Below are 18,728 nucleotides of genomic sequence, written 5' to 3'. Positions count from 1 at the left end.
TTCTTGCAAAAACTTGCTAAAAGTCCTAATGCTAGTGCTATAAATTTGGCTTTCACGCATCATATTACAAATGCTCTCATAAAAGCTAGAGAAGAGAAACTAGAGCGTGAAGCCTCTATTCCTAAAAAGCTAGAGGATGGTTGGGAGCCCATCATTAAGATGAAAGTTAAAGATTTTGATTGTAATGCTTTATGTGATCTTGGTGCAAGTATTTCTGTTATGCCTAAGAAAATTTATAATATGCTTGACTTGCCACCACTGAAAAATTGTTATTTGGATGTTAATCTTGCTGATCATTCTACAAAGAAACCTTTGGGTAAAGTTGATAATGTTCGCATTACCGTTAACAATAACCTGGTTCCCGTTGATTTTGTTGTCTTGGATATTGAATGCAATGCATCTTGTCCCATTATATTGGGAAGACCTTTTCTTCGAACTGTTGGTGCTACCATTGATATGAAGGAAGGTAATATAAAATATCAATTTCCTCTCAAGAAAGGTATGGAACACTTCCCTAGAAAGAGAATGAAGGTACTTTTTGATTCTATTATGAGAACAAATTATGATGTTGACACTTCATCTCTTGATAATACTTGATACACACTTTCTGCGCCTAGCTGAAAGGCGTTAAAGAAAAGCGCTTATGGGAGACAACCCATGTTTTTACCTACAGTACTTTGTTTTTATTTTGTGTCTTGGAAGTTGTTTACTACTGTAGCAACCTCTCCTTATCTTAGTTTTGTGTTTTGTTGTGCCAAGTTAAGCCGTTGATAGAAAAGTAAGTACTAGATTTGGATTACTGCACAGTTCCAGATTTCTTTGCTGTCACGAATCTGGGTCCACCTCCCTGTAGGTAGCTCAGAAAATTAAGCCAATTTACGTGCATGATCCTCAGATATGTATGCAACTTTCATTCAATTTGAGCATTTTCATTTGAGCAAGTCTGGTGCCATTTTAAAATTCGTCAATACGAACTGTTCTGTTTTGACAGATTCTGCCTTTTATTTCGCATTGCCTCTTTCGCTATGTTGGATGAATTTCTTTGATCCACTAATGTCCAGTAGCATTATGCAATGTCCAGAAGTGTTAAGAATGATTGTGTCACCTCTGAATATGTCAATTTATAATGTGCACTAACCCTCTAATGAGTTGTTTCGAGTTTGGTGTGGAGGAAGTTTTCAAGGATCAAGAGAGGAGTATGATGCAACATGATCAAGGAGAGTGAAAGCTCTAAGCTTGGGGATGCACCCGGTGGTTCACCCCTGCATATATCAAGAAGACTCAGCGTTTAAGCTTGGGGATGCCCAAGGCATCCCCTTCTTCATCGACAACATTATCAGGTTCCTCCCCTGAAACTATATTTTTATTCCATCACATCTTATGTGCTTTTTCTTGGAGCGTCGGTTTGTTTTTGTTTTTTGTTTTGTTTGAATAAAATGGATCCTAGCATTCACTTTATGGGAGAGAGACACGCTCCGCTGTAGCATATGGACAAGTATGTCCTTGGTTTCTACTCATAGTATTCATGGCGAAGTTTCTCCTTCGTTAAATTGTTATATGGTTGGAATTGGAAAATGATACATGTAGTAATTGCTATAAATGTTTTGGGTAATGTGATACTTGGCAATTGTTGTGCTCATGTTTAAGCTCTTGCATCATATGCTTTGCACCCATTAATGAAGAAATACATAGAGCATGCTAAAATTTGGTTTGCATATTTGGTTTCTCTAAGGTCTAGATAATTTCTAGTATTGAGTTTGAACAACAAGGAAGATGGTGTGGAGTCTTATAATGTTTTCAATATGTCTTTTATGTGAGTTTTGCTGCACCGGTTCATCCTTGTGTTTGTTTCAAATAAGCCTTGCTAGCCTAAACCTTGTATCGAGAGGGAATACTTCTCATGCATCCAAAATACTTGAGCCAACCACTATGCCATTTGTGTCCACCATACCTACCTATACTACATGGTATTTTCCAGCCATTCCAAAGTAAATTGCTTGAGTGCTACCTTTAAAATTCCATCATTCACCTATGCAATATATAGCTCATGGGACAAATAGCTTAAAAACTATTGTGGTATTGAATATGTAATTATGCACTTTATCTCTTATTAAGTTGCTTGTTGTGCGATAACCATGTTTACTTGGGAACGCCATCAACTCATTGTTGAATTTCATGTGAGTTGCTATGCATGTTCGTCTTGTCTCAAGTAAGGGCGATCTACTCTGAGTTGAATGGTTTGAGCATGCATATTGTGAGAGAAGAACATTGGGCCGCTTAACCGAAGCCATGTTCCATGGTGGAAGTTTCAGTTTTGGACAAACATCCTCAAATCTCTAATGAGAAAATAATTAATTGTTGTTGAATGCTTAAAGCATTAAAAGAGGAGTCCATTATCTGTTGTCTATGTTGTCCCGGTATGGATGTCTAAGTTGAGAATAATCAAAAGCGAGAAATCCAAATGCGAGCTTTCTCCTTAGACCTTTGTACAAAGTGCATAGAGGTACCCCTTTGTGATACTTGGTTAAAGCATATGTATTGCGGTGATAATCCAGGTAGTCCAAGCTAATTAGGACAAGGTGCGGGCACTATTAGTACACTATGCATGAGGCTTGCAACTTATAAGATATAATTTACATGATGCATATGCTTTATTACTACCGTTGACAAAATTGTTTCATGTTTTCAAAATCAAAGCTCTAGCACAAATATAGCAATCGATGCTTTTCCTCTATGAGGACCATTCTTTTACTTTCAATGTTGAGTCAGTTCACCTATTTCTCTCCACCTCAAGAAGCAAACACTTGTGTGAACTGTGCATTGATTCCTACATACTTGCTTATTGCACTTATTATATTACTCTATGTTGACAATATCCATGAGATATACATGTTACAAGTTGAAAGCAACCGCTGAAACTTAATCTTCTTTTGTGTTGCTTCAATGCCTTTACTTTGAATTATTGCTTTATGAGTTAACTCTTATGCAAGACTTATTGATGCTTGTCTTGAAGTGCTATTCATGAAAAGTCTTTGCTATATGATTCACTTGTTTACTCATGTCATACACATTGTTTTGATCGCTGCATTCACTACATATGCTTTACAAATAGTATGATCAAGATTATGATGGCATGTCACTCCGTAAATTATCTCTCGTGTTATCGTTTTACCTGCTTCGGAGACGAGCAGAACTAAGCTTGGGGATGCTGATACGTCTCCGACGTATCGATAATTTCTTATGTTCCATGCCACATTATTGATGTTATCTACATGTTTTATGCACACTTTATGTCATATTCGTGCATTTTCTGGAACTAACCTATTAACAAGATGCCGAAGTGCCGATTCTTTGTTTCTGCTGTTTTTGGTTTCAGAAATCCTAGTAAGGAAATATTCTCGGAATTGGACGAAATCAAAGCCCAGGGGCCTATTTTTCCACGGAGCTTCCGTAAGACCGAAGAACACACGAAGTGGGGCCACGAGGTGGCGACACCACGTGGCGGCGCGGCCCGTGGGGCCCGCGCCGCCCTATGGTGTGGCCCCTCGTCCCTGCCCCCGACTCTGCCCTTCCGCCTACAAATAGCCTCCGTGACGAAACCCCAAGATCGAGAACCACGATACGGAAAACCTTCCGTGAGACGCCGCCGCCGCCGATCCCATCTCGGGGATCCAGAGATCGCCTCCGGCACCCTGCCGGAGAGGGGAATCATCTCCCGGAGGACTCTACGCCGCCATGGTCGCCTCCGGTGTGATGTGTGAGTAGTCTACCCCTGGACTATGGGTCCATAGCAGTAGCTAGATGGTTGTCTTCTCCCCATTGTGCTATCATTGTCGGATCTTGTGAGCTGCCTAACATGATCAAGATCATCTATCTGTAATTCTATATGTTGCGTTTGTTGGGATCCGATGAATAGAGAATACTTGTTATGTTGATTATCAAAGTTATGCTTATGTGTTGTTTATGATCTTGCATGCTCTCCGTTACTAGTAGATGCTCTGGCCAAGTAGATGCTTGTAACTCCAAGAGGGAGTACTTATGCTCGATAGTGGGTTCATGCCTGCATTGACACCGGGACAAAGGATGTTAAAGTTCTAAGGTTGTGTTGTGCTGTTGCCACTAGGGATAAAACATTGATGCTATGTCTAAGGATGTAGTTGTTGATTACATTACGCACCATACTTAATGCAATTGTCTGTTGCTTTGCAACTTAATACTGGAGGGGGTTCGGATGATAACCTGAAGGTGGACTTTTTAGGCATAGATGCAGTTGGATGGCGGTCTATGTACTTTGTCGTAATGCCCAATTAAATCTCACTATACTCATCATGATATGTATGTGCATTGTCATGCTCTCTTTATTTGTCAATTGCCCAACTGTAATTTGTTCACCCAACATGCTGTTCGTCTTATGGGAGAGACACCTCTAGTGAACTGTGGACCCCGGTCCAATTCTCTTTACTGAAATACAATCTACTGCAATACTTGTTCTACTGTTTTCTGCAAACAATCATCTTCCACACAATACGGTTAACTCTTTGTTACAGCAAGCCGGTGAGATTGACAACCTCACTGTTTCGTTGGGGCAAAGTACTTTGGTTGTGTTGTGCAGGTTCCACGTTGGCGCCGGAATCCCTGGTGTTGCGCCGCACTACATCTCGCCGCCATCAACCTTCAACGTGCTTCTTGGCTCCTCCTGGTTCGATAAACCTTGGTTTCTTTCTGAGGGAAAACTTGCTGCTGTGCGCATCATACCTTCCTCTTGGGGTTGCCCAACGAACGTGTGAAATACACGCCATCAGGGGCCGGCCACCCCAAAGACCACAGCCTGGCCGCCCCCCTTGAGTGGCCGGCCACCCCCTCCCAAACCCTAGCCGCCCCCTTCTCCTCCATAACTCCCGCGTAGCTTTAGCGAAGCTCCGCCGGACTTCTCCACCACCACCGACACCACGCCGTCGTGCTGTCGGATTCAAGAGGAGCTACTACTTCCGCTGCCCGCTGGAACGGGGAGGTGGACGTCGTCTTCATCAACAACCGAACGTGTGACCGAGTATGGAGGTGCTGCCCGTTCGTGGCGCCGGAACCGATCGTGATCAAGATCTTCTACGCGCTTTTGCAAGCGGCAAGTGATCGTCTACCACAGCAATAAGAGCCTACTCTTATAGGCTTTGGAATCTCTTCAAGGGTTAGTCTTGATAATCCCCTCGTTGCTACCGTCTTCTAGATTGCATCTTGGCTTGGATTGCGTGTTCGCGATAGGAAAATTTTTGTTTTCTATGCAACGTTATCCTACAGTTTTATCTTTCAATCTTGTTGGGCAACTTTCACCAATGGACTAGTGGCTTCATCCGCTTATCCAATAATTTTGCAAAAAGAGCTGGCAATGGGATTCCCAGTCCCAAATTAATTAACCTAAATAGACACTCCTCCATGGTATGTGATTGATGGACGGCACCCGAAGGATTCGGTTAGCCATGGCTTGTGTAAGCAAAGGTTGGGGGGAGTGTCATCATAATAAAACTAAAATAAAAAGGCACTCCTTCATGGTATGAGATTGTTGGCGGGCACCCGAGGATTCGGTTAGCCATGGTTTGTGAAAGAAAGGTTGGAAGGAGTGCCACACAAAAATAAAAATAAAATGGGAGCCGCTCTTTGAAGGTTTGTCTGGCAAGGGGGTTAGAGTACCCGCTACCAGTCGTTGACAACAACAAACACCTCTCAAAATGTTACTTTCATTCTCTTTATATGATTTCAAAACTTAAAAAGCTCTAGCACATGATTTAATCCATGCTTCCCTCTGCGAAGGGCCTGTCTTTTACTTTATGTTGAGTCAGTAAACCTATTTCCCTCCATCTTAAGCAAGCATTTGAGTTGTTGTGATCAAACCATTATATTGTGATTTACCTCATCATGTCTTTTATTCTTCCTTGTTTAGTACAAGTTTTATCTGAATGAATATAGCTTTGCAAGTTATAATGATCATGAGGAGGTTATTATGATTGAGTATGCAAGTTGTGCCATATAAACTTTAACATAAGAGCGCTGCTCGATAGATAAGTATAACCTGTTAACTGTTCTTTGACCAAGAACGAAGTTTGCCATCACCAACTATGATTTCTTATGCACCTTTATTTGTGATTACCTTATACTTGTTTCAAGATGAATTATATGAGGAAGTTGTTTACTAAAATGTCTTGTATGAATGGATATGATGCTTCTTATCCGTATTTTATTTATCGACTCTTCACTCCATAAACATGTGGTCCTGTTTACCCAGTTCAGTTTCGCTTGGGGACAAGCGAAGTCTAAGCTTGGGGGGAGTTGATACGTCCAATTTGCATCACTATTTTATATCATAATTTGCTGCTATTCATTGATATATTTCATATTTGGGGATAATACTTATGTTATTTCATCTATTTTGCATGATTCACGACTATTGGAGGATCGCGCACCGGAGTCGTGGATTCTCGCTGGAAAAAGCGCCGTCGTAATGCAATATTTCGGAAGATCAACAGTTGACGGAAATTATATGAAAAGTCCTATTTTTTCAGAAGACGAAGGGAGCCAGAAGGGGGACCCGAGGGGACCCGAGGTGGGCCCACCTCATAGGCCGGCGCGGCCCAAGGCCTGGCCGCACCGCCCTGTGAGGAGGGGGCCCACAGCCCCCTCTCGCCTCCTTTTCTTCGCGAACGTCTTCGTCCCGAAAACCTAAGCTCCAGGGGATAGGTCGCGAAGAGACACAGCCGCCTCTGCGAGGCGGAGAACACCAGAGAGAAAAGAGCTCTCCGGCAGGCTGAGATCCGCCGGGGAAATTCCCTCTCGGAGGGGGAAATTGACACCATCGTCACCGCCATCGAGTTGGACATCATCTCCATCTTCATCATCATCACCGCCGTCTCCACCGCTGCACATCGTCACCGCTGTAGCAATTTGGGTTTGATCATGATTGTTTGATAGGGGAAACTCTCCCGGTGTTGATTTCTACTTGTTATTGATGCTATTGAGTGAAACCGTTGAACCAAGGTTTATGTTCAGATTGTTATTCATCGTCATATCACCTCTGATCATGTTCCATATGATGTCTCGTGAGTAGTTCGTTTAGTTCTTGAGGACATGGGTGAAGTCTAAATGTTAGTAGTGAAGTATGGTTGAGTAATATTCAATGTTATGATATTTAAGTTGTGGTGTTATTCTTCTAGTGGTGTCGTGTGAACGTCGACTACACGATACTTCACCTTTATGGGCCTAGGGGAATGCATCTTGTACTCGTTTGCCAATTGCGGGGTTGCCGGAGTGACAGAAACCTGAGCCTCCGTTGGTATATCGATGCAGGAGGGATAGCAGGATCTCAGAGTTTAAGGTTGTGGTTAGATTTATCTTAATTAGTTTCTTGTAGTTGCGGATGCTTGCAAGGGGTATAATCACAAGTATGTATTAGTCCTAGGAAGGGCGGTACATTAGCATAGGTTCACCCACACAACACTTATCAAAACAATGAAGATTAATTAGCCGTATGTAGCGAAAGCACTAGACTAAAATCCCGTGTGTCCTCAGGAACGTTTGGTTATTATAAGTAAACAAACCGGCTTGTCCTTTGTGCTAAAAAGGATTGGGCCACTTGCTGCAATTGTTACTCTCGCACTTTACTTACTCGTACTTTATTCATCTGTTACATCAAAACCCCCTGAATACTTGTCTGTGAGCATTTACAGTGAATCCTTCATCGAAACTGTTTGTCAACACCTTCTGCTCCTCGTTGGGATCGACATTCTTACTTATCGAAGATACTACGATACACCCCCTATACTTGTGGGTCATCAACCACTTTATCATATCCTTTTATAAACATTGCAATCCTGCTGATAGACATGATTCATGATGCTTATTATTAATTTGTTGGTACCTTTTCATGATTGACATAGCTATTAGATGATCTTATTTGCATGTATCTTATTATGAATTGCCTAAGTACTTGTCCATATCATGAGAATATTTACATCATATGAACAAATGTGTTCGTGAAAGTTCTTTTATCGCACTCAGTTGTTAACTGAATTGCTTGAGGACAAGCAATAAGCTAAGCTTGGGGGGAGTTGATACGTCCAAAACGTATCTACTTTCCCGAACACTTTTGCTATTGTTTTGTCTCTAATTTGTGTATTTTGGATACAACTAACACGCACTAACGCTGTTTTCGGCAGAATTGCCCTGGTGTCTTGTTTTTGTGCAGAAATTCAACTTTCAGGAAAATCCCCGGAATTTATGTCGAAGGGCTTATTTTTCCAGAAGATTCACGGAGCCAGAAGGGCAGGCCTGGGGAGGCCCAGGGCCCCCACACACCAGGCCAGCGCGGCCTGTAGGGGGGCGCGCCGCCCTACTGTCTGGCCGCCTCAGCCAGCCTCTGACGCCCCCCTCTGGACTATTTAAGGGTTTCGATCTAAAAAACGCGAGACGGGAAGTCGAAGTCGCCAGAAACCATCCAGTACGCCGCCACCATCGCGAAACTCCATCTCGGGACCAGAAACTCCGTTCTGGCACTCCGCCGGGACGGGGAATTGGAGGAGATCATCACCATCATCACCACCGACGCCTCTCCATCGACCAGCAATGTTTCCCCCATCCATGTGTGAGTAATTCCCCCGCTGTAGGCTGAAGGGGATGGTAGGGATTGGATGAGATTGGTCATGTAATATCATAAGATTGTTAGGGCATAGTGCCTAGTGTCTGTAATTGGTACTTTGATGATATTGTTGCAACTTGTTATGCTTAATGCTTGTCACTAGGGCCCGAGTGCCATGATCTCAGATCTGAACATGTTATTGTTTCATGATGATATGCATTGTTTTATAATCTTACCTGCAAGTTGTATACATATGTCGTTGTCCGGAATCCGAGGCCCCAAAGTGATAGAAATTGGGACAACCGGAGGGGAAGGCAGTGATGTGGGGATCACATGTGTTCATGGAGTGTTAATGCTTTGCTCCGGTACTCTATTAAAAGGAGTACCTTAATTTCCAGTAGATTCCCTAGAGGCCCGGCTGCCACCGGCTGGTAGGACAAAAGATGTTGTGCAAGTTTCTCATTGCGAGCACGTACGACTATATACGGAACACATGCCTATGGATTGCTTAGTACTTGGACACCGTTTTATTATTATCTGCAAATGCCCTACTTTGATTGTTACATGAGTTTCTCTCATCCATGCAACGCCCGTCATCCATCCCTGTGCCTACAGTATTTTAATCCTGTTGTTTACTATAATCACTACTGATGTCTTTGTTACACTGCTGCTGTTATTTCACTATCGCTATCGCTATAAATCAGCATTACTGATAAACTCTTGCGAGCAAGTCTGTTTCCAGGTGCAGCTAAATTGACAACTCCGTTGTTAAGGCTTTCAAGTATTCTTTGTCTCCCCTTGTGTCGAATCAATAAATTGGGTTTTACTTCCCGCGAAGACTGTTGTGATCCCCTATATTTGTGGGTCATCACTCATCCCACACACGTACACCAGGTCTGCCCCACAACTGTAAAAGTTCATCAACTAATGGCCTTAGGTACACATCGATGTCGTTGCCGGGTGGCTTCGGACCTTGGATGAGCATTGGCATCATAATAAACTTCCACTTCATGCACAACCAAGGAGGAAGGTTGTAGATGCATAGAGTCACGGGCCAGGTGCTATGGCTGGAGCTCTGCTCGCCAAAAGGATTCATGCCATCTGTACTTAGACCAAATCTTATGTTCCTTGCGTCAGCTGCAAAATCTTTGAACTCTATGTCGATATTTCTCCATTGCGTTCCAACTGCGGGGTGTCTCAACTCCCCGTCCGACTTACGGTCCTCTTTGTGCCATCGCAACAACTTGGCATGCTCTTTGTTCCTGACCAGACGTTTCAACCGTGGTATTATAGGAGCATACCACATCACCTTGGCGGGAACCCTCTTCCTGGGTTTCTGGCCCTCAACATCGTCACCAGGGTCATCACCTCTGATCTTATAACGCAATGCAGTGCATATTGCGCATTCATTCAAATTCTCGTATTCACCGCGATAGAGGATGCAGTCGTTAATGCATACATGTATCTTCAAAACCTCTAAACCTAGAGGGCAGACAACCTTCTTTGCTTCGTACGTACTGGCGGGCAACTCGTTATTCTTTGGAAACACATTCTTCATCATTTTCAGCAAATTTTCAAATCCCGAGTCAGATAGACCTTCATGTGCCTTCCATTTCAGCAAATCCAGTGTGCAGACCATTATCGCATCCGGGGTACAGCGACTTTTTTTTATCCTCTAACATGCGATCCAAATTCTCCCTCTCCTTTTCAGTTTCGCAGCGTCTCCGTGCATCAGCAATGGTCCGACCAAGATCATCAACGGGCTCATCACGTGCCTCTTCTTCACCTTTCCCTTCACCTTCCCCTTCACCTTCCCCACCTTCAGCATCCTCCATGAAAGTATCACCGAAATGATCAAGATAGTTGTCATCGATGAAATCATCCCCTTCTTCATCTTCTTCCATTATAACCCCTCTTTCTCCATGCTTGGTCCAACAATTATAGCTTGGCATGAAACCGTGCCGAAGCAGGTGCAGGTGAACTTCTCTTGAGGAAGAGTAACCCTTCTCATTCTTACAGCCAACACATGGACAGGTAACAAAATTCCCCTGCTTGTTCGCATTGGCCACTACGAGGAAATCTTTCAAACCAGTAGTGAACTCGCCGGAGAGTCGGTTACCGTACATCCATTGCTGATTCATCTGCATTATTATTATATAAAGTATATAATTAACCATCATGCATTTGTTAAACTAACTAGCTAGAAATAATAGAAATTAAACAATGAACTACACACATGCATATTTTATCAATGACACATGAAAGGTTCAAGTTGCTAACCGCGATCGAGGAAAAATAAATGAGAAAGCTCAAGTGTGGCTCGGACACTTCATATCATGTTTCTTTCTATCTCTCGGGCATTTCATCGAACAACTTCTGTGCATAAGAGGAATTAAAATCAAACCAACCACCCACTTGTGAAGATTGTGAAGAAAGTGGCACCAAATGGCTAAGTGAGTGTGCTGAACGGGTATATATAGGATATATATAGGAGAGGGACTTTAGTCGCGGTTGGCCTGGCCAACCGCGACTAAAGGCCTTCGGGCACCTTTAGTCGCGGTTGGCCTGGACAACCGCGACTAAAGCCCCTCCCGTGCACCAGCTGGCCACCGAGCGCCCTGGGCCCAGGCCTTTGGTCGCGGTTCGCCTCCCGGACCGCGACTAAAGATCCCATTAGTCACAGTTCGTATATTTTGGGGACTAATGGGGACGGATGGAAGGCTCTTTTTCTACCAGTGAAAAAGTCTACTTCCATTATGAGTATGCCTCAGCAACCATTAGTTACCACCGAGTGCTCATACAGATCTTTGGAGCATCTCCAGTCGCGTCTCTCAAACCGTCCCTAAACGGCGTCGGATCGAGTGTTTGGGAGACGAGTTTTGTTCGTGCCGCGTTTGGGAGGACGTTGCTCCCCAGTCGCGTCCCCCAAACACCGTCCCCAATGAAGAATTCAAATAGTTTGCATTCAAAAGAGATCGTTCCCGCCGAAGTCGTCACGATCAGAGTAGCGGCAATAAAACTTATTATACAATACTTACCTTATGTAACACGGTTGGATTATTTAGCTACTATGCTTACGGAAGCAATAACAGTAAATGCATGACATATTGAGACAAATCTATGTTAGAGCCACCATTTCTTTACGGTTACATTAGTGTGGATTGTTCTTCTGATTCTGATAGGCCTCGCACCCTAGCTTCGATAGATTTATTTGATTTTGCGCGATCATATTACAGGCCGACGAAAGAATTAGAAGAATGGGTTGGGGTTGGGCGACGCCGACGGCGCATCCTGAGTCAACGTAGGCCCATCGATCACGATGAACTCGTCGTGATCTGCTCGGTGTGCATGCTCCGTTGCCGACGTCGAGGTAGAGGCCGACGCAGATGTAGTAGCAGATGTTGTCGCAGACGCGTCTGCCGGCTCTTGCTCCGGGGTTGGGGCCGCTGCCGCTGCCTGGGCCGCCGCCATTTTGGCTTCGATGGCGTCGAGGATCGGGCCTTTGAAGAAGTTGTGCGCCGCTCGCGTCCGGGGAGACATTCCTTCTGCCGACGTACTCAGCAGGGACACGCCGTCCCTGCGTTTCTTCAGCTCCATCTTCTCCTCTTGCCTCTTGAGCAGCGCCGCCCACCTTTCCTCGGCCTTTTTGTCGCGGGAGAGCAAGGTCGAGGAGACCTCGACGAGGCACTGCGTGAGCAACGCCTGCGCCTTCTCGGACGACGCGACGTTGGCCAAGATGGCCTTGGCAGCCTTGTTGCCGATAGGGCTCCCTGCCGATGTTGCCAGCGGCGCATCCAGATCAATGGCGTCTTTCCCCTATGAAAACGAAACGCGCGTCAACTGCCATTTGGGGTTCTTTTTGAGCTTGCTATAGCAATGCATCAGCGCGAACGACTTATGCCCATCCGAGTTCTTGCGGTACAAATTCATGGCCTTGTCAAACTAACTAAAGAAAGCGCAATAATTTCATCGAACACAATGTAGGCGCTACGGATTATGTAAGAAAGAGTCGTACCAGTTGGCTGATGTCGGCGCCGCTGTCGCCTCTGGTCTCTAAGTCGTGATGGAACCCATGGAACATGTTCAGCGACGCCTGGATGATGAGCCATCGCATCGACATTGCCTTTTGGCTCCTCTTCATTGTCACTTTGTTGTAGTCGGTGTTGATCAGCTTGCGCTCATCGAACTCGGCATTGATCCTCGCCCAATACTTCCCGTTTTTGGTTGGCGCCGATGATGGAGTCATGGCTCACCGTCGACCACGACTCGCACAGACATAGATCCTCCAGAACCATCCACTTGGGGCCTCGTGTGCCCGACGCCTTCTTCTTCTTCTTCTTCTTCCTCACGCCGTCCTCTTGAACCTCCACGAGATCATCGGCATCCTCACTGGCACCCTCGTCATCCTCTTCGTCGCCGCCCTCTTCATCCTCATTGTCCTCCACCCCCTCCCCCTCTGATACGTCTCCGACGTATCGATAATTTCTTATGTTCCATGCCACATTATTGATGATATCTACATGTATTATGCATACTTTATGTCATATTTATGCATTTTCCGGCACTAACCTATTAACAAGATGCCGAAGAGCCAGTTGCTGTTTTCTGTTGTTTTTGGTTTCAGAAATCCTAGTAAGGAAATATTCTCGGAATTGGACGAAATCAACGCCCAGGGGCCTATTTTCACACAAAGCTTCCAGAAGACCGAATGAGTCACGAAGTGGGGCCACGGGGCGCCGACACACTAAGGCGGCGCGGCCTGGGCCTTGGCCGCGCCGGCCTGTTGTGTGGGGCCCTCGTGTGGCCCCCTGACCTGCCCTTCCGCCTACAAATAGCCTTCGTCGCAAAACCCCCAGTACCGAGAGCCACGATACGGAAAACCTTCCAGAGACGCCGCCGCCGCCAATCCCATCTCGGGGGATTCAGGAGATCGCCTCCGGCACCCTGCCGGATAGGGGAATCATCTCCCGGAGGACTCTTCACCGCCATGGTCGCCTCCGGAGTGATGAGTGAGTAGTTCACCCCTGGACTATGGGTCCATAGCAGTAGCTAGATGGTTGTCTTCTCCTAATTATGCTTCATTGTCGGATCTTGTGAGCTGCCTAACATGATCAAGATCATCAATCTGTAATGCTATATGTTGTGTTTGTTGGGATCCGATGGATAGATAATACTATGTTATGTTGATTATCAATCTATTATCTATGTGTTGTTTATGATCTTGCATGCTCTCCGTTATTAGTAGAGGCTCTGGCCAAGTTTTTACTCTTAACTCCAAGAGGGAGTATTTATGCTCGATAGTGGGTTCATGCCTCCATGAAATCTGGGACAGTGACAGAAAGTTCTAAGGTTGTGGATGTGCTGTTGCCACTAGGGATAAAACATTGTGTCCGAGGATGTAGTTATTGATTACATTACGCACCATACTTAATGCAATTGTCTGTTGTTTGCAACTTAATACTGGAAGGGGTTCGGATGATAACCTGAAGGTGGACTTTTTAGGCATAGATGCATGCTGGATAGCGGTCTATGTACTTTGTCGTAATACCCAATTAAATCTCACTATACTCATCATATCATGTATGTGCATTATCATGCCCTCTCTATTTGTCAATTGCCCAACTGTAATTTGTTCACCCAACATGCTATTTATCTTATGGGAGAGACACCTCTAGTGAACTGTGGACCCCGGTCCATTCTTTTACATCGAATACGCTCTCATCGCAATACTTGTTCTACTGTTTTCTGCAAACAATCATCATCCACACTATACATCTAATCCTTTGTTACAGCAAGCCGGTGAGATTGACAACCTCACTGTTTCGTTGGGGCAAAGTACTTTGGTTGTGTTGTGCAGGTTCCACGTTGGCGCCGGAATCCCTGGTGTTGCGCTGCACTACATCTCGCCGCCATCAACCTTCAACGTGCTTTTTGGCTCCTACTGGTTCGATAAACCTTGGTTTCTTACTGAGGGAAAACTTGCCGCTGTACGCATCACACCTTCCTGTTGGGGTTCCCAACGGACGCGTGATGTACTCGTATCAAGCAGATTTTCTGGCGCCGTTGCCGGGGAGATCAAGACACGCTGCAAGGGGAGTCTCCACATCGCAATCTCTTTACTTTGTTTTTGTCTTGCTTTATTTTATTTACTACTTTGTTTGCTGCACTAAATCCAAATACAAAAAAAATAGTTGCTAGTTTTACTTTATTTGCTATCTTGTTTGCCATATTAAAAACACAAAAAAATTAGTTACTTGCATTTACTTTATCTAGTTTGCTTTATTTACTGTTGCTAAAATGGGTACTCCTGAAAATACTAAGTTGTGTGACTTCACAACCACAAATAATAATGATTTCTTATGCACACCTATTGCTCCACCTGCTACTACAGCAAAATTCTTTGAAATTAAACCTGCTTTACTGAATCTTGTTATGCGAGAGCAATTTTCTGGTGTTAGTTCTGATGATGCTGCTGCCCATCTCAATAATTTTGTTGAACTTTGTGAAATGCAAAAGCATAAAGATGTAGATGGTGACATAATAAAATTAAAATTGTTCCCTTTCTCATTAAGAGGAAGAGCTAAAGATTGGTTGCTATCTCTGCCTAAGAATAGTATTGATTCATGGACTAAATGCAAGGATGCTTTTATTGGTAGATATTATCCCCCTGCTAAAATTATATCTTTGAGGAGTAGCATAATGAATTTTAAACAATTGGATACTGAGCATGTTGCACAAGCATGGGAAAGAATGAAATCTTTGGTTAAAAATTGCCCAACCCATGGACTGACTACTTGGATGATCATCCAAACCTTTTATGCAGGACTGAATTTTTCTTCGCGGAACCTATTGGATTCAGCTGCTGGAGGTACCTTTATGTCCATCACTCTTGGTGAAGCAACAAAGATTCTTGATAATATGATGATTAATTACTCTGAATGGCACACGGAAAGAGCTCCACAAGGTAAGAAGGTAAATTCTGTCGAAGAAACCTCTTCCTTGAGTGATAAGATTGATGCTATTATGTCTATGCTTGTGAGTGGTAGGACAAATATTGATCCTAATAATTTTCCGTTAGCTTCATTGGTTGCTCAAAAAGAACATGTTGATGTGAATTTCATTAAAAATAACAATTATAATAATTCTAGGCCATATCCTGCTAATGGTAACTCTTATGGTAGATATGCTTCACCTAATGAGGAAAAGATGTTAGAAATTGAAAGATCCACCAAGAACTTTATGCAATCACAATATGAGCAAAATAAATTGTTTACTAAAACTATGAATGAGCAATCTACCTTGTTGAAGAATATAGGAAATCAACTTCAAAATCTGAATATGGAGATCTCTGGGTTGCAAACTAAACTTGCAAATGCTGAAAACCGAATCTCATACATGTCTGCGTCACAATCTTCTTTAATTAATAAAATGGCTGCTAAACCTGAGGATATAGATAATAAAATTGTTACTACAGCAAATGCCATCCAAGTTAGAATTAATGAGAATATAAGATTGATGGCCGAATTGCGTGCTAGGTGGGAAAGAGAAGAAAATGAAAAAGAAGATAATATAGCTAAAGTTTGGACTATTACCACCACTAGCAATGCTAATGCTACACATGTTGCTGCACCTCCTACTAATAATGGTAAAAGAATTGGTGTTGGCAATGTTTCCACTTCTAATGTAAAGCGCGAAAAACTGCCTGAAACTGCTAAAACTGCTGAAACTGCCTGTGATAAAACTGCTGAAATTTTTCCAACATTGGGGATAATGATCCCATTGCTTTAGATTATAATGGTTTGGATTTTGATGATTGTCATATCTCTGAAGTTATAAAGTTCTTACAAAAACTTGCTAAGAGTCCTAATGCTAGTGCTATAAATTTGGCTTTCACAAAACATATTACAAATGCTCTCATAAAAGCTAGAGAAGAGAAACTAGAACGCGAAACTTCTATTCCTAGGAAGCTAGAGGATGGTTGGGAGCCCATCATTAAGATGAAGGTCAATGACTTTGATTGTAATGCTTTATGTGATCTTGGTGCAAGTATTTCCGTTATGCCTAAGAAAATCTATAATATGCTTGACTTGCCACCATTGAAAAATTGTTATTTGGATGTTAATCTTGCTGATAATTCTACAAAAAAACCTTTGGGGAGAGTTGATAATGTTCGCATTACCGTTAACAATAACCTTGTCCCCGTTGATTTTGTTGTCTTGGATATTGAATGCAATGCATCTTGTCCCATTATATTGGGAAGACCTTTTCTGCGAACTGTTGGTGCTATCATTGATATGAAGGAAGGTAATATTAAATATCAATTTTCTCTCAAGAAAGGTATGGAACACTTCCCTAGAAAGAGAATGAAGTTACCTTTTGATTCTATTATTAGAACAAATTATGATGTTGACACTTCGTCTCTTGATAATACTTGATACACACTTTCTGCGCCTAGCTGAAAGGCGTTAAAGAAAAGCGCTTATGGGAGACAACCCATGTTTTTTTACTACAGTACTTTTATTTTATATTTGAGTCTTGGAAGTTGTTACTACTGTAGCAACCTCTTCTTATCTTAGTTTTGTGCATTGTTGTGCCAAGTAAAGTCGTTGATAGTAAGGTTCATACTAGATTTGGATTACTGCGCAGAAACAGATTTCTTTGCTGTCACGAATCTGGGCCTAATTCTCTGTAGGTAACTCAGAAAATTATGCCAATTTACGTGAGTGATCCTCAGATATGTACGCAACTTTCATTCAATTTGAGATTTTTCATTTGAGCAAGTCTGGTGCCTCAATAAAATTCGTCTTTACGAACTGTTCTGTTTTGACAGATTCAACCTTTTATTTCGCATTGCCTGTTTTGCCATGCTTAATGGATTTTTCGATTCCATTGACTTTCAGTAGCTTTGTGCAATGTCCAGAAGTGTAAAGAATGATTGTGTCACCTCTGAACATGTAAATTTTGATTGTGCACTAACCCTCTAATGAGTTGTTTTGAGTTTGGTGTGGAGGAAGTTTTCAAGGATCAAGAGAGGAGAATGATACAATATGATCAAGGAGAGTGAAAGCTCTAAGCTTGGGGATGCCCCGGTGGTTCACCCCTGCATATATCAAGAAGACTCAAGCGTCTAAGCTTGGGGATGCCCAAGGCATCCCCTTCTTCATCGACAACATTATCAGGTTCCTCTAGTGAAACTATATTTTTATTCCATCACATCTTATGTACTTTGCTTGTAGCGTCTGTTTGTTTTTGTTTTTGTTTTGTTTGAATAAAATGGATCCTAGCATTCATTGTGTGGGAGAGAGACACGCTCCGCTGTTGCATATGGACAAATATGTCCTTAGGCTTTACTCATAGTATTCATGGCGAAAGTTTCTTCTTCGTTAAATTGTTATATGGTTGGAATTGGAAAATGATACATGTAGTAATTGCTAAAATGTCTTGGATAATGTGATACTTGGCAATTATTGTGCTCATGTTTAAGCTCTTGCATCATATACTTTGCACCTATTAATGAAGAAATACATAGAGCATGCTAAAATTTGGTTTGCATAATTGGTCTCTCTAAGGTCTAGATAATTTCTAGTATTGAGTTTGAACAACAAGGAAGACGGTGTAGAGTCTTATAATGTTTACAATATGTCTTTTATGTGAGTTTTGCTGCACCGCTTCATCCTTGTGTTTGTTTCAAATAACCTTGCGAGCCTAAACCTTGTATCGAGAGGGATTACTTCTCATGCATCCAAAATCCTTGAGCCAACCACTATGCCATTTGTGTCCACCATACCTACCTACTACATGGTATTTCTCCGCCATTCCAAAGTAAATTGCTTGAGTGCTACCTTTAAATTTCCATTCTTCACCTTTACAATATATAGCTCATGAGACAAATAGCTTAAAAACTATTGTGGTATTGAATATGTACTTATGCACTTTATCTCTTATTAAGTTGCTTGTTGTGCGATAACCATGTTCCTGGGGACGCCATCAACTACTCTTTGTTGAATATCATGTGAGTTGCTATGCATGTTCGTCTTGTCTGAAGTAAGGGAGATTTACCACTAAAATGGTTAGAGCATGCATAATGTTAGAGAAGAACATTGGG

The sequence above is a fragment of the Lolium perenne genome, chromosome 2 (genome assembly GCF_019359855.2).
Source record: "Lolium perenne isolate Kyuss_39 chromosome 2, Kyuss_2.0, whole genome shotgun sequence".
Classification (NCBI taxonomy): Eukaryota; Viridiplantae; Streptophyta; class Magnoliopsida; order Poales; family Poaceae; genus Lolium; species Lolium perenne.
Note: the sequence above shows the minus strand (reverse complement) of the source record.